The following is a 12247-nucleotide window of genomic DNA, read 5'->3' on the forward strand; positions in this document are numbered from 1 at the left end:
GGTATTGACAGCACAAACTTATCTTAGTAGGCTAGTGACATTAGACAAGTGACATGGGGTTTATGAATCTTCAAACCTACATGAGTGTAGATGGGTGCCTCTTGGGAAAAGGTGAGGAGAAAATGATGAATGTAGAGACAGTGTTATTATATGACCCATTTGATAGTAGCTGAAAAATGTTCCATCAACTGTCCTCTCTCTCTGTCTCTCTATGTACATGTATATGTGTGTGTCTCCTCTGTGTGTATGTATATGTGCCTCTCTCTCTCTCTCTCTCTCTCTCTCTCTCTCTCTCTCTGTGTGTGTGTGTGTGTGTGTGTGTGTGTGTGTGTGTGTGTGTGTGTGTAGTTCATGTCTTGGCCCTGGACTTGCACCTTTCCTTATTTGGGACAAGGGCTCTTACTCCCTGGTATAGATGCCAGCCTGACTGGCTTACAGGGTCTGGGGATTATGCTTTCTCCATCTCTTAATGTGATGAAGGAATACTGTATGTGCTATGACATCTGGCTTCATTCGGCTTATGAGGATCTGAACCTAGGTCTACATACTTGAAACACATGAACACATGTGGTTTTTGCAATCTCTCTATCATCTCTCCACCACCTCATTGGTACTACCATTTTATTGCTTGTTGAAGCAAGTTCATATAGATATTCAATGTAACTAAACATAGAAGAGGAGGATCAAATGAACAGTTGCAACAAAAAAAAAATTCACACCCCACCAACTTCAAAAACATGTGCTCCTTAAGTGTACCCAAGAAGCATGGTCCCTTGCTATAGATCAAGCAAAGCCCCATTCCATTATCTACCTTTTCTGTCTAAGGAAGAAAGGGAGGGAGGAAGGGAGGGAGCAAAAGAGGGACAGAGAGAGGGAGGGGGAGGGAGAGAGGAAGGGAGAGAGAGAGAGAGAGAGAGAGAGAGAGAGAGAGAGAGAGAGAGAAGAAGAAGAAGGGAAGGAGGGAAAGAGGGAAAGAGGGAAAGAGGGAAGGAGAGAGGAAGGGAAAGAGAGAGAGGGAGAGAGGGAAGGAGGGACAGAGGGAGGGAGGGAGAGAGGGAAGGAGGGAGGGAGGGAAAGAGAAAGAGGGAGAGAGGGAAGGAGGGAGGGAGGGAAAGAGAGAGAGAGGGAGAAAAGGAGGGGCAGAGGGAGGGAGGGAGGAAGAAAGGAAGAAAGGGAAAAGCTAGTGAAAAGCATCAATCAGGTCCACCGATTTTATCCTAGTAGTCATGTATATTGTTCAAGTCGTCTAATCCCCTAAGGTTTAGTTTTCATCTGCAGCTAGACAACAGCACTCTCTGGAGTGTTCATCCAGAGGAGACATTTTAAGAGTAAGTCAGCTGTGTGTGGATGCCATGCCATGTGTAATGATGGGGAATTCGTCACTGTCTGGACAGTCTTCTCATTTGGGATTTATTTTTTATTTAAACTCGGCACAAGGGGCAAAAGTGGGTTCTGAGAAGAGGAGACGGGTTGATGTGAACCGGCAGTCATGTGAGCTCTGTGTCTCAGCACTCTGAGTATATGAATGCACTGGATCCATGAAAAAACATATAGGACTTGTTGGGAAACCTGTAAGCATCCCAGAAGTGACAGGGACCATAATACAGTTGTGTCAGTGTGCCATATGTCTGCTGACATTTTAGAACAGCAGAATCCTTCCCAAAAATAGTCATTGAGGCTTGGACTCAAGTAAGTTCCTCATTGTTTTTTTTTCTCTGAGTCAGGGTCTCACCGTGTATTTCTGTCTGGCCTGGAACCGACTGTACAGACCAAACTGACCTCAAACTCACAGAAATCAGCCTACATCTGCCTCTCTAAGTACGAGGATTAGAGGTGTGTGCCGCTAGGCCTGGCAAGTTATCAGCTTTTGAACAGATACATAATCATGATGTCTCTTAGACTGATGTGAATACGTAAAGGAGAAATAAAACGTACAATGACTCCTGGGGTGACTCAGCACTGACACCCATTTCCAAGGAGCATTTCATAGGCTGCAGTAGGTTCTATTCGGAATGCATCGCCAACCGAAACACCATGCGACAGTGAACACAGGCCTGGAAAGGGCTTATTGACTGGCCAGCAGCCAGGTATGTGGGGCTGGTGCAGATTGGGGCAGACCAGGAGCCAGCCTGGGGCTGCATGTGCTTACTCTCTGTACTGGGGATGTCACCCGTGTCTGACACGATGAGTGTGGCAGAACCCTAGGAGTCCCAGTTCCAGATCTTCTATAGAGACAAGCACCAACTGCATGGGAATGCTACAAAACAGATATCACTATTTGACAGCACTCCCCCACAAACCCTTCTGGAGGTACAGACTATCTCCAGTTTTCATGAATGAGCACACCCAGACCTTAACTTGAGGTTGGAGCTTTGTGGACAGACAGTGTGAGATCGCTCTAGGCTGTGCCCTGTTTCCCAGGAATGCCATTCAATGTGCATGTCAGAACTAATTCACAGGTCAGTGTGCACACTGGAACATCCAGACAGGCCATTTTTCAGGAAAATTTAGCACTCAGCAGTAGCAATGCCAGAGCAGTGGAGTGGGATGGTGGTGGCAGCTCACACACAGTATGTAACCAGCGGGTCATTTATCACCACTTCTCCAGGCCACTCACCTCCCCTTGATATTTCTCTCCCCACTTCCTCTCATCCTTGCTTTTCTAGACAAGTCTCTGTCTCGGGGCTTCATCCCTAGCCCTTTACAATGTAATTTGAAGACATTTATTTTCTCATGGGTGCAATATTAACTTCAGTTTAATCTTATCAATGGCAATTAACAACAATTTTTATTGTTTAATATATTGTATTTTAAGGCATTAACTTGTTTTGCTAATTAGCATTAATTAATGAATTTAACTAAACTTTATACTTGGATTTACTTTGTTCCTATTTGGTGTGGTTGGTTTTTATGTTATATTTTAGGACCACAATTTCTAGATTTTTTTTTATATTACCTTTAATGTCATATACGTTTAAATAGTGAAAGTATCAGGCTCCATTAGAAAGATACTATTTTCATTTGTTTATCGAATTCTTTTACAGCTTTATTGCACGGTACATTATTCCTTTGACTTTGGTGAAATATAAGGGCTATTCTCTGACTATTAGGGTTTTGAAGTTAACATATTTCTATTACTTTTACTTTTAATTAAATTTATTTTTTATATCTTTTAAAATATTTGGGGGCTGGTGAGATGATGGCTCAATGGGTAAGAGCTTTTCCAAAGGCCGTGAGTTCAAATCCCAGCAACCACATGGTGGCTCACGACAATGAGATCTGATGCCCTCTTCTGGTGCATCTGAAGACAGTTACAGTGTACTTATTTATAATAATAAATAAATCTCTGGGCCTGAGCAAGCAGGCTCTACCGGAGCCAGCGGGGCTGACCAGAGAGAGCAGAGGTCCTAAAGTCAATTTCCAGCAACCAGACGAAGGCTCACAACTATCTGTACAGCTACAGTGTACTCATATACATAAAATAAATAAATAAATCTTTTAAAAATTTGTATTTGTGTGTATGTGTGTGCACGTGCCACATGTTGAAGACAGTGCATGAGAAGCCAGAGCATCAGGTCCCCTGGAGCTGGAGACAGAAGGAGATGTGAGCCATGTGGGTGCTCAGAGCAGACTCTTTCTGAGCCACAGCCCAAGTTTTTTATCCTAACCGCTGTTTTGGTTTTTATTCTGGTTTTGCCTGTGCACAATGTGTTAAATGTGTACTAGCGTCAGTTTCTATTAACACTAGGAACTCGAACTTTCTGTGCTGAACAATTTTACTTTAATTTGTGCACTGATAAAAATAACTCCTTTATTCTTGGAGGGATGTTGCCTTTCTTATAACAAAATGCTCTTTATTTTCTTATTCAGTGCTTGTTCTTAGACTGCATACGTATCTCGGTATCAAAATTTCAACTCCTCCAATCTTTGAAAGTAATGAAGAGTTTTGAAAAGCAACTGAGGAAAATGCACAAGCCTGCACTGGTTCTCCCAGGAATGGCTTCCTAATTGCTAGCAAGCTAATGTGAGTTAGGCGTTATGACTACGTTAAACTACATACAAGCTAGTCTCACTGGCCTAAAAGTCTCCCGAGCCTGTTCGCCTCTTTCACCTCTCAGTCCCTAGCAACTGCTTGCCTTGGCAGGATCTCCCTAAGTCTGCCTTTCAACAGTGTCACGATGACGGAGTTGTACAGTGCCTAGCCTTTTAGACTGGCTTCTTCCGGGTATGCAGCGTGTTTTCAGCAAGAAGATTGAAATATACGGACTGCATGAATGTCTCCTGGGTCTTCACTGGCCATCTGAGGTGTACATCTACCACACGCAGTTCATAGTGTGTTAGAGGCATGTGACCCTTGTCCCTCTGCCCCTGGGGATGGAGGCTGGTGTGGACTTCTGAGCTGGGGTTGTAACACTGCGCACTAAAGCCCAGGGAAATCTTTGTATCAGGGATGGATGCTTCATTGGTCTTTCCAGGATCCTGTCCCCATCGATGTGCACCATAAATCACCCTTACAGTAACTTGACGCCTTTTGTTTTTTTCCGATTTATCCTCGTTTTCAGAGTCATTATTAGCTTTGACTCCTTGCTGCGTTCTTCACGGGCTTGATGAGTAGGAAAGCTTGAGATTTTTGTGCCTGCCCCCTGACAGTCTACACTCTGTACATAAACTTTTATTTTTTTCAGGTCCTGGGAGGTTATTGGTCCTGGGCCAGCATCCTTGTAGATCAGATCAGATCCTTCCACCTGTAGACTTCACAGCAGTTCTGTTTATCCTCAGTGTGCACCAGCCCGGCTTCCCTGTGCCCACTGTGTTACTTTTTCTGACTGTACTTAAGAATGTCAAATGCACAAGCAGACAAAAAATGAGGAGGATAAAGAAGCGCAGCCATCAAACACATTCCTCCAGCTGAACGTCCTCTGTTTTGGTTTTGGGCGGCTCCTTTAAGGTTTCTTTTGCTTGGAAAAGTGTTCGTTTTATCGCTCTACCCTCAGAGACTATTAGAGCCCAGTTCCTCATGGCTCCTTCTTGGTGCAGGGCCTGCAGTAGGGTTTACTCCTCATGTCCATTGTATATATTTAGTTGTCTTCGCCTTCTCATGTTCTTGCCAGAAATGGTCCCATTTTTGTCTCTTAAAGAGCCCACTTTTAACTTTGTTACTTTTAATTTCATGTTTTGATTATGTTTGCCTGCTAATTATATTTACCTCTTATTCTTGGATTGAAAAATACTTTTTTGGGGGGAATCTGACTTCATGTAGATTAGGTTCATTTCATGTTTCTTAGTCAGTTTCTCCAATATAAATTTGGAGCTATACATTTTATTATAATTTTCATTTGCATGATCAAGGCTTAATAGTTTTTTTTAAATATACTTTCTAAATTTTAAGATCCCATTTCTTCTTTAATCCATGGGTTAACTTCTGGGCAGATTAAAATTTTGCCGTATTTTTCTTTGCCAATGATTTAGAAATGAATTACACCTTGGGAGGAAAGTACACCTTGGGAGGAACTGGAAATTGGCTAAAGTGGCAGTGTAATACTAAGACAAAATACCTTCAGAGCGAATCTGCAGTGAGCATGTCCTGTATGTTACAAGCTCTAGATAATTTCTTCTTAGCCACTGTATCAAATTATCTATAGTCCATTATCAATCTATCTGCTTCTATTGATAGATATGGAAAACGTATTAATGTTCTGTGGGTATTATTGCATATCAGTCTCTTTTCCCATTTCTGTAAATGCTTACTTTGTATCTTTTAACTCACACTGTTTTAGGGAAGTAAATTTTGAGTAGTTTATTTAGTTGATTAGATGAATTTTCTTTCTCAAAAATCTATCTAACAAAGTGATTTTAGCATAGATTTATTTCATATGATAAAACGCATGCCCATTTAAGGTTTCTTGGTTAAGGCTATCAGATAAAACCATGTTCATTACAGTAACCTTGCTGCTAAGTTAGGTAGTGTTTGATGTGGACACCATTCCATTTTATTGACTAATTTTAATCATATTCTACCTGTCTTATTTTCTCCCCCTTTTCTCCTTCCACATCCTCAATAGTTTCCTGTTTATTTTCATGTCCTTATTTTTAAACATTGTAATTGCCAGTTTGAAAGTTTTATGTTCCTTTTAGTTGACATATAATCCTGCATATGTATGAGATATAGCATAATGCTTTAAAACATGTGTATATCATGTGGTGATCAAATAGTGGTGTTTATATTGGTGTAAAAGTATCAATATTGGCAATCAATGTATCTTTGTGCCAGAAGTAACCTTTTTATTTAACTTTATATTGATCTTTGTGAATTTCACATCATGTATCCCAATCCCACTCATCTCCCTGTCCCTTAGTACCTGCTCTCCACCCTTGCTACCTCTTCCACAAAAGAAAAAAAAATCTCATTGTGGAAGCTGTTAGTGTCACAGTGAGACCTAAACACTTCTTTACATGCAAATATGCATTGCAATGACTCATTGGTCTGGTTCAAGGCTTCTGGCTTCTGATACTATCAATACTGGATCTTTGCCAGGACTCCTCTTGGCTATCCTGTTGTTGCTCTGTGTCATAGAGAATTTGCAGCTTTGGAAGTGTAGGACAAGTCCCTTCACATGCTCCAGCAGTTCATAGATGGGATAGATGTTGGGGTACACCAATTGAAAGCTCTGGATCTGGGCCTGTTTGGTAACTGAGCAGGCGAACCTGTCAGCTCTCCCACACCCACACAAGGTAACCTCTCTAGCATACCCCAGCTAGCTCATCCAATGCTGTAGCCAGCAAGGGTCAGAACCATCTCTCCCACTCTCATGCCCTGGGGTTGGCTAACCTGAGTCCAGCTCTCCTGCATACCATAGGCGTCTAGGGGTAGTGGGTGTAGGAGAGTGATCTCTCTCTCACCCATGCCATCAATTGGCAATCAAATGGCAGAGCTTGCTCTCCAATCCTCATACCCTCAGGACTAGCTCACCAACCCCTGAAACCAGGGCCACTTCCACCATGCTTGTTGGCAAGGTGGACCCACTCTTCCAAGTGCTGCAGTTAGAATGGAATGGGACCAACTCTCCTGCCCTCATGTTTTCAAGGGTCAGCTTTCCCAGGATGCCTATGCAAGGGGTGGGGCCAGCACTACCCAGCCCTCAGACATCAACAGAGCCCCAGGCACAGCCCAGACCAAGAATGTCTGTCTGGCCTTTCCTGGTAAGACTCCCCACTGCTTCAGGGCCATGGACCTCAGTAGCAGCCCAGGCCAGGACCTCACCAAGGCCTTAGGTGTCATTGCCAGCTATTTGCATCAGGCTGCTCTTCACTATCTTCAAGTCTCTCCAGTTCTGACTCTCTTCATTGTGCACATATCCTTCTGCTTCTCCTTTTCTTTCTTCTCTCTACCACTTACTTGCATATCTTAGTGGTACCTCACTCTAGGTATCCCGGGTCATCTCAGGAATGCTATGCTCTGCCCCTGCCAGTGGCACTGGGCAGTGATGGAGCTTGTTTTCGGCATAGTCTGCCTGCCTGGGCTGAATGATAACCTGAAAGTGCATGAGGATTTTCTTCTTCCAGCACAGAATGGTGCCTGCTTCCTGAGCTTCTTCCAGGCAGGGCTCAGTTGATGACTGGTTGCTGGCTCCCAGGCTCCCAGAAGTAACTCTTCTATAGATAGCATGTGGTTGGAATTTGTATTTATTTTAAAAATCAATACAGGAGTGACTTTATTCTAAGTGAATTGATTGTTTTTACTACTCATAATTAATGAAAAAATTGCATTTAATTTTGAACCATATGCAGTTTCCTCTCTTATGTATTCTTGTTAACGATGCAGCCATCATTTTTAGTCTAAAAGTTAAAGCAGTCAAGCAAGAAAGGGAACAAAGTGGTACGCTGCTTTCAAGTGAGAATGCATTTTTATGCACTACTACATATTTTAAATGCCAGAATTATATTTATAGAAATCTCTAAAGGATAAGCTGAAATAAACATTGGAATTTACTTGAAGCAACTTACAAGCATAAGCCTCTCTAGGTACTTCATTAGCGTGTGCTCCAAGGGAAGAACTGATGATTCCACCAAGGTCAAACTTCATCTCATCACCTAGACCTCTAATCTCTAAACTGAGGAGGCTGAGGCAGGAGGATTGGTATGAGGCCAAGGCCAGCTTGAGCTCCAGAGTAAGCCTCTGTCTCAGAACAACAGAAAAACGATCTTCACATGAAAGTGTTTTAAGAATATGCATAAATGTAGGTATTCTGAAAAATGTAAGAATCTTAACAAAGAAAATTACAAGAAAGTGTTGGACGGTATAAGACAAGAGTGAAATAAAAGAAGAATGGTATGTCTTTTCATTCAGGGGAAATATTAAATTATATCGATTTTCACAACTTTTATTTTGCTGTGTCCAAATGGAAGAGCAGGCTCGAAGAGACAGTATCACTGTCCTTGTAGCACAAAGGAAAGGAGTGATGTACCTTATATGGACTAGTATGTTACGTATTAGACAGGTCACTGGTTGAAAGAACACACTTGCTTTTCATTTGTTGTGACCACAGAAGAAGGAAGGTAGGAGAAAGTGCTTGTAAACACACAGAAATATTATTCTTCCTAAGGCAAATTAAGATTGTACAACTTCTTCCTTTGGTTTTAATTGACTTACACTCAGAAAATAAGAAGAGACACTCCTAAACCTACTCTCAGACACCCAAGTTTCTGCATCACCTCCCTAACTAGTCTCTTTACTACCCCTTTCACATCTCTCCTCTCCCAATTTCTCCTCCTTGAAGAACCCAGTATTATCTTTTCAAAATAAAAACAGTTTATTTTTTCACACAGAGAATAAAATGAAATTATATAATGTAGCCCATCTTCCTCCCTCTAGGCAACCTTCCCCTTTCCACCTATCCATCTCTGACCACCACTGCATCTATTTCACATTCCAGTTCCACCTGGAGTGCCATGGTCCCTCCCTTAAAGGTAATGGTGCCATCTCATGGCGCCATCTTGTGGCTATATAAAGAACTTTCCTAGATGGCTTGATCCCAGTAGATGATGAAACAAACTGCCAATCAGACAATTTGGAGCTGCCCTCCTCTAGTCTTGTGTGAATTAACTGTACAAGCCAGAGGCCTTAATGGCAGGGGGCCAGTTTGGCTTATAGGTACCTGCTGCTCAGAGCACGTCAAAGAAATCCAAATGGCCAAGTTAGAGAGGAATTCTAGAGTCACAGGAAACAAAGAGGGCCAGGGTAGAAATGTAGAGATCTGTGGAGTGACGACAACACAATGCACAGCTATATATCTTTGCTTCATAGAGCCAAAGCCGAAGAGTCATCCTGAGGAAGATGAACAGGTACTGGTACCTCACACAAATTTGTCAAAAGAATAAATGAGAGTTTGCTCGAATTGGTCATTTGCTAGACCACAAAACTTGGGAACAGAATCAGTTAGAGATGTCAGGGCAATGCCTTAGATTCCATGAAAAGTAACAACCAGACCCATGCCACATAGAGCTCCGCATGCCACATTACAGAAGATTTCGCCACATCTCAGAGGAAGAATTTATCAATGAGTTCTAAAGAAAGAACTCAAGCTATATACAACTCTGGTGAGTTTTGACCCCAATGAAATTAAATTCAACTCTAATTTTATTAGGTAGAGGTCTTTAGAGGAACCAGACCAGTAAAATTCATATATCATGAAATATATGATAGAGCGTAGGTAGCCCAAAAATTGTCATGTGCACACAAGGAAGTTAGTAAGTATGTACAAAGTCAAAAGCTGGACCCCTTCAGAAGTCCTAATCAGGAGCTGAAAGTTTGGACTCTCCCTTGGAGAGTCTGTGACACTACGTTATCCAGCACACATTAGAAGCCAAAGAAGCCAAAGTCTGATGTCAGCAGAGCATAGCTGTTGCAGTGACAGACATATTTTATCAGAGGGATAAAAGCAAGTATGGGCATACTAGTTTTGACAGGAACTTCTTTGTATCAGTCAACCACTGCAGGGTGCCATTCACACTGAGGACAGGACTTCCTCAGTCAGTTCACTCTCTCCAGTAACACCATCACAGATATGCACAAAGCAATAGGTCATTCTAAATCAGATCAAATGGCCCATCATGGACAATTTTCCCATGTATTTCACGCTTTTCTCCCATAGGAATGAGTGGCTATATGTTGGCAGATTAAGATAAATCTTTTAAGTGGTGTGTAGGAAAAGTAAATGACATGGTGAATGAAAATGGAATCGTGACCCAACTTTTGTGAATAAAAAGGACTGGTCCATGACTAGTGGCTGAGACCTGCTTTACAAGACCTCACACTCTTAAAAATCACAAAATAAAACAGGAAACTAAGAGAAAATTGGTAAAGCTGCCAAAGAAATGTTGCTTTAAGTCATGATAGCATCTTAGAGCCAGATTTAACTTACTTAAAAAGAGAAAAAAATGCAGGAAGCACAGACGTGCTTTTAAGACATGTGTGTCATAGCAAACCTCCTTCAAGAATGTACAAGAACCTTTCAAGTCATATTTTAAAAGGAAAATATATGAATAAGCACTTTACCAAGAGTCTTCCGTGAGGAAATACACAAAGGTATCGGTACTTACCTAGGTTGCTTGTGAAATGGAGAGTGAGGATACAAGGATTCACAGGGATCAGCTTTAAAAGGATCAAGTGCTGTGAGATGGTGAACTGAGCAGTAAAAGGTGGGCAGTCATTGCGGAAGTGTGCTGCTTTCTCATAAACTAAATATATCTATAGTACCCAGCCTATAACATCAGGTGGGGAAAGCCACTTTATTTCCTTCTCTGACGCTCCCAGAGGAACCTCACCAATCAGCTGAGAGGAATAGTGGTAAGGACTGAACCGAAGTCATAGACACAGGTAACAATGGAGTATCTCGCCAAAAGTCCATGAACTAAAAGCTTGGTTTCCCCCTATGATGCTTTTGGGACTTGCTGGACCCTTTGAGGTCTGACCAGGTAGGATTGGGTTGAGTTAATGAGCAGATACCCTTGGGAAGATATTGAGAAAGACACTTGGACATAAGTTTTCAAAGAAATATTCAAATTGTAGCATCCCTGGGTTTCATCCATAGACATGAACTCACCCCCAATTCAGCATAGTGTCTAGGTAGATGATTCAAACTAAAGTAAAGCTCCAGCAAAAACAAGGTTGTACCTCTTCCCAGAGTAAAACCTATTTACTTCTGTTCTCTGTCCTATACTTGTCCTTATACTTCCTCTAAGTTATCTAGCTGTCAATAAAAATTACATACAAAAAAAGCAGTCTGAGGAATGAAAGAAAGAGAGGAGTGGAATCTCCTGTGACTCAAATGATAACACTGTCACAGAGGAAATTGAGAATAGCTGTATTAGGATAGTGTAGTCTGCAGCAGAAAGGACAGGTAATGTGTGAGACTGGCTGCACTGAGATGGAGCTGCAAGGATCCAAAGATGATGGGAAGGGAAGGAAGGAGGAGATGCAGGATGCCTTCAAAGGATTGCCAGTAATCAGCAGCAGTGGGAGTACCATTTCCATATTACCACCAAAGAAGCCTGTGGCTTCCGTTTTTAGAGACTGTGTAAGTCCCTACTGGAAGCTCCAAGTATACCAATAAGCCAATAGGAATAGAGGAAAGGATTATCTTACTTCTGTATGCACCATAGTCACGGTCATAGATAAAACAGTAAATGGCTCACCTAATCCCAAAGATTATGCACCAAAGACTTGCTCTCTGCTTACAGGGGTCATAATAATAATAATAATAATAATAATAATAATAATAATAATAATAATAAAAGTAATTATATTATTTTTTATATTATTTTGTATGCAAAAATGTTATATAACATACCTTCCCATTTTCTTTCCCCTTCCTATTATTCCCCTCTGTTTCCTTCTGCTTTAATGTCATATATGGATAAGTGGTTCTGTAACTATATAAAATACAGTAAGTGCAAATGAAAGAAAAATATATCTATGACTGATTTAATTTGCATATATTTTCTAGTAAATGACATAACTTTATTCTTCATGGTTGAAAATAATCTATGTGTGTACATGCATATATAGATAGCTAGAGAGGGATTTTATTCTAATTATAATATTTTATCCTTTCACTTCCTCCCTCTAAAACCTTCCATAGACCACTCCCCACTTTTCTCAAATTCATGTCCTCTTCTTTCATTAATTGTTATTGCATATATGGATATGATATATGTAAATGTAAACAAAAGTATATATATATATATA

The 12247-nt window shown here is 41.2% G+C and overlaps 1 long non-coding RNA gene across 1 annotated transcript in view; it reads left to right on the plus strand.

Moving 5' to 3' along the window:
- The first annotated feature begins 2036 nt into the window (after positions 1-2036).
- Positions 2037-12247, plus strand: part of LOC116100539 — a 28055-nt gene continuing 17844 nt past the window's right edge. The window contains exon 1 of the long non-coding RNA XR_004122617.1: positions 2037-2087. This is a non-coding gene — a long non-coding RNA (uncharacterized LOC116100539). The remainder of the gene's footprint in view (positions 2088-12247) is intronic.

The sequence above is a fragment of the Mastomys coucha genome, unplaced genomic scaffold, assembly GCF_008632895.1.
Source record: "Mastomys coucha isolate ucsf_1 unplaced genomic scaffold, UCSF_Mcou_1 pScaffold21, whole genome shotgun sequence".
NCBI lineage: Eukaryota > Metazoa > Chordata > Mammalia > Rodentia > Muridae > Mastomys > Mastomys coucha.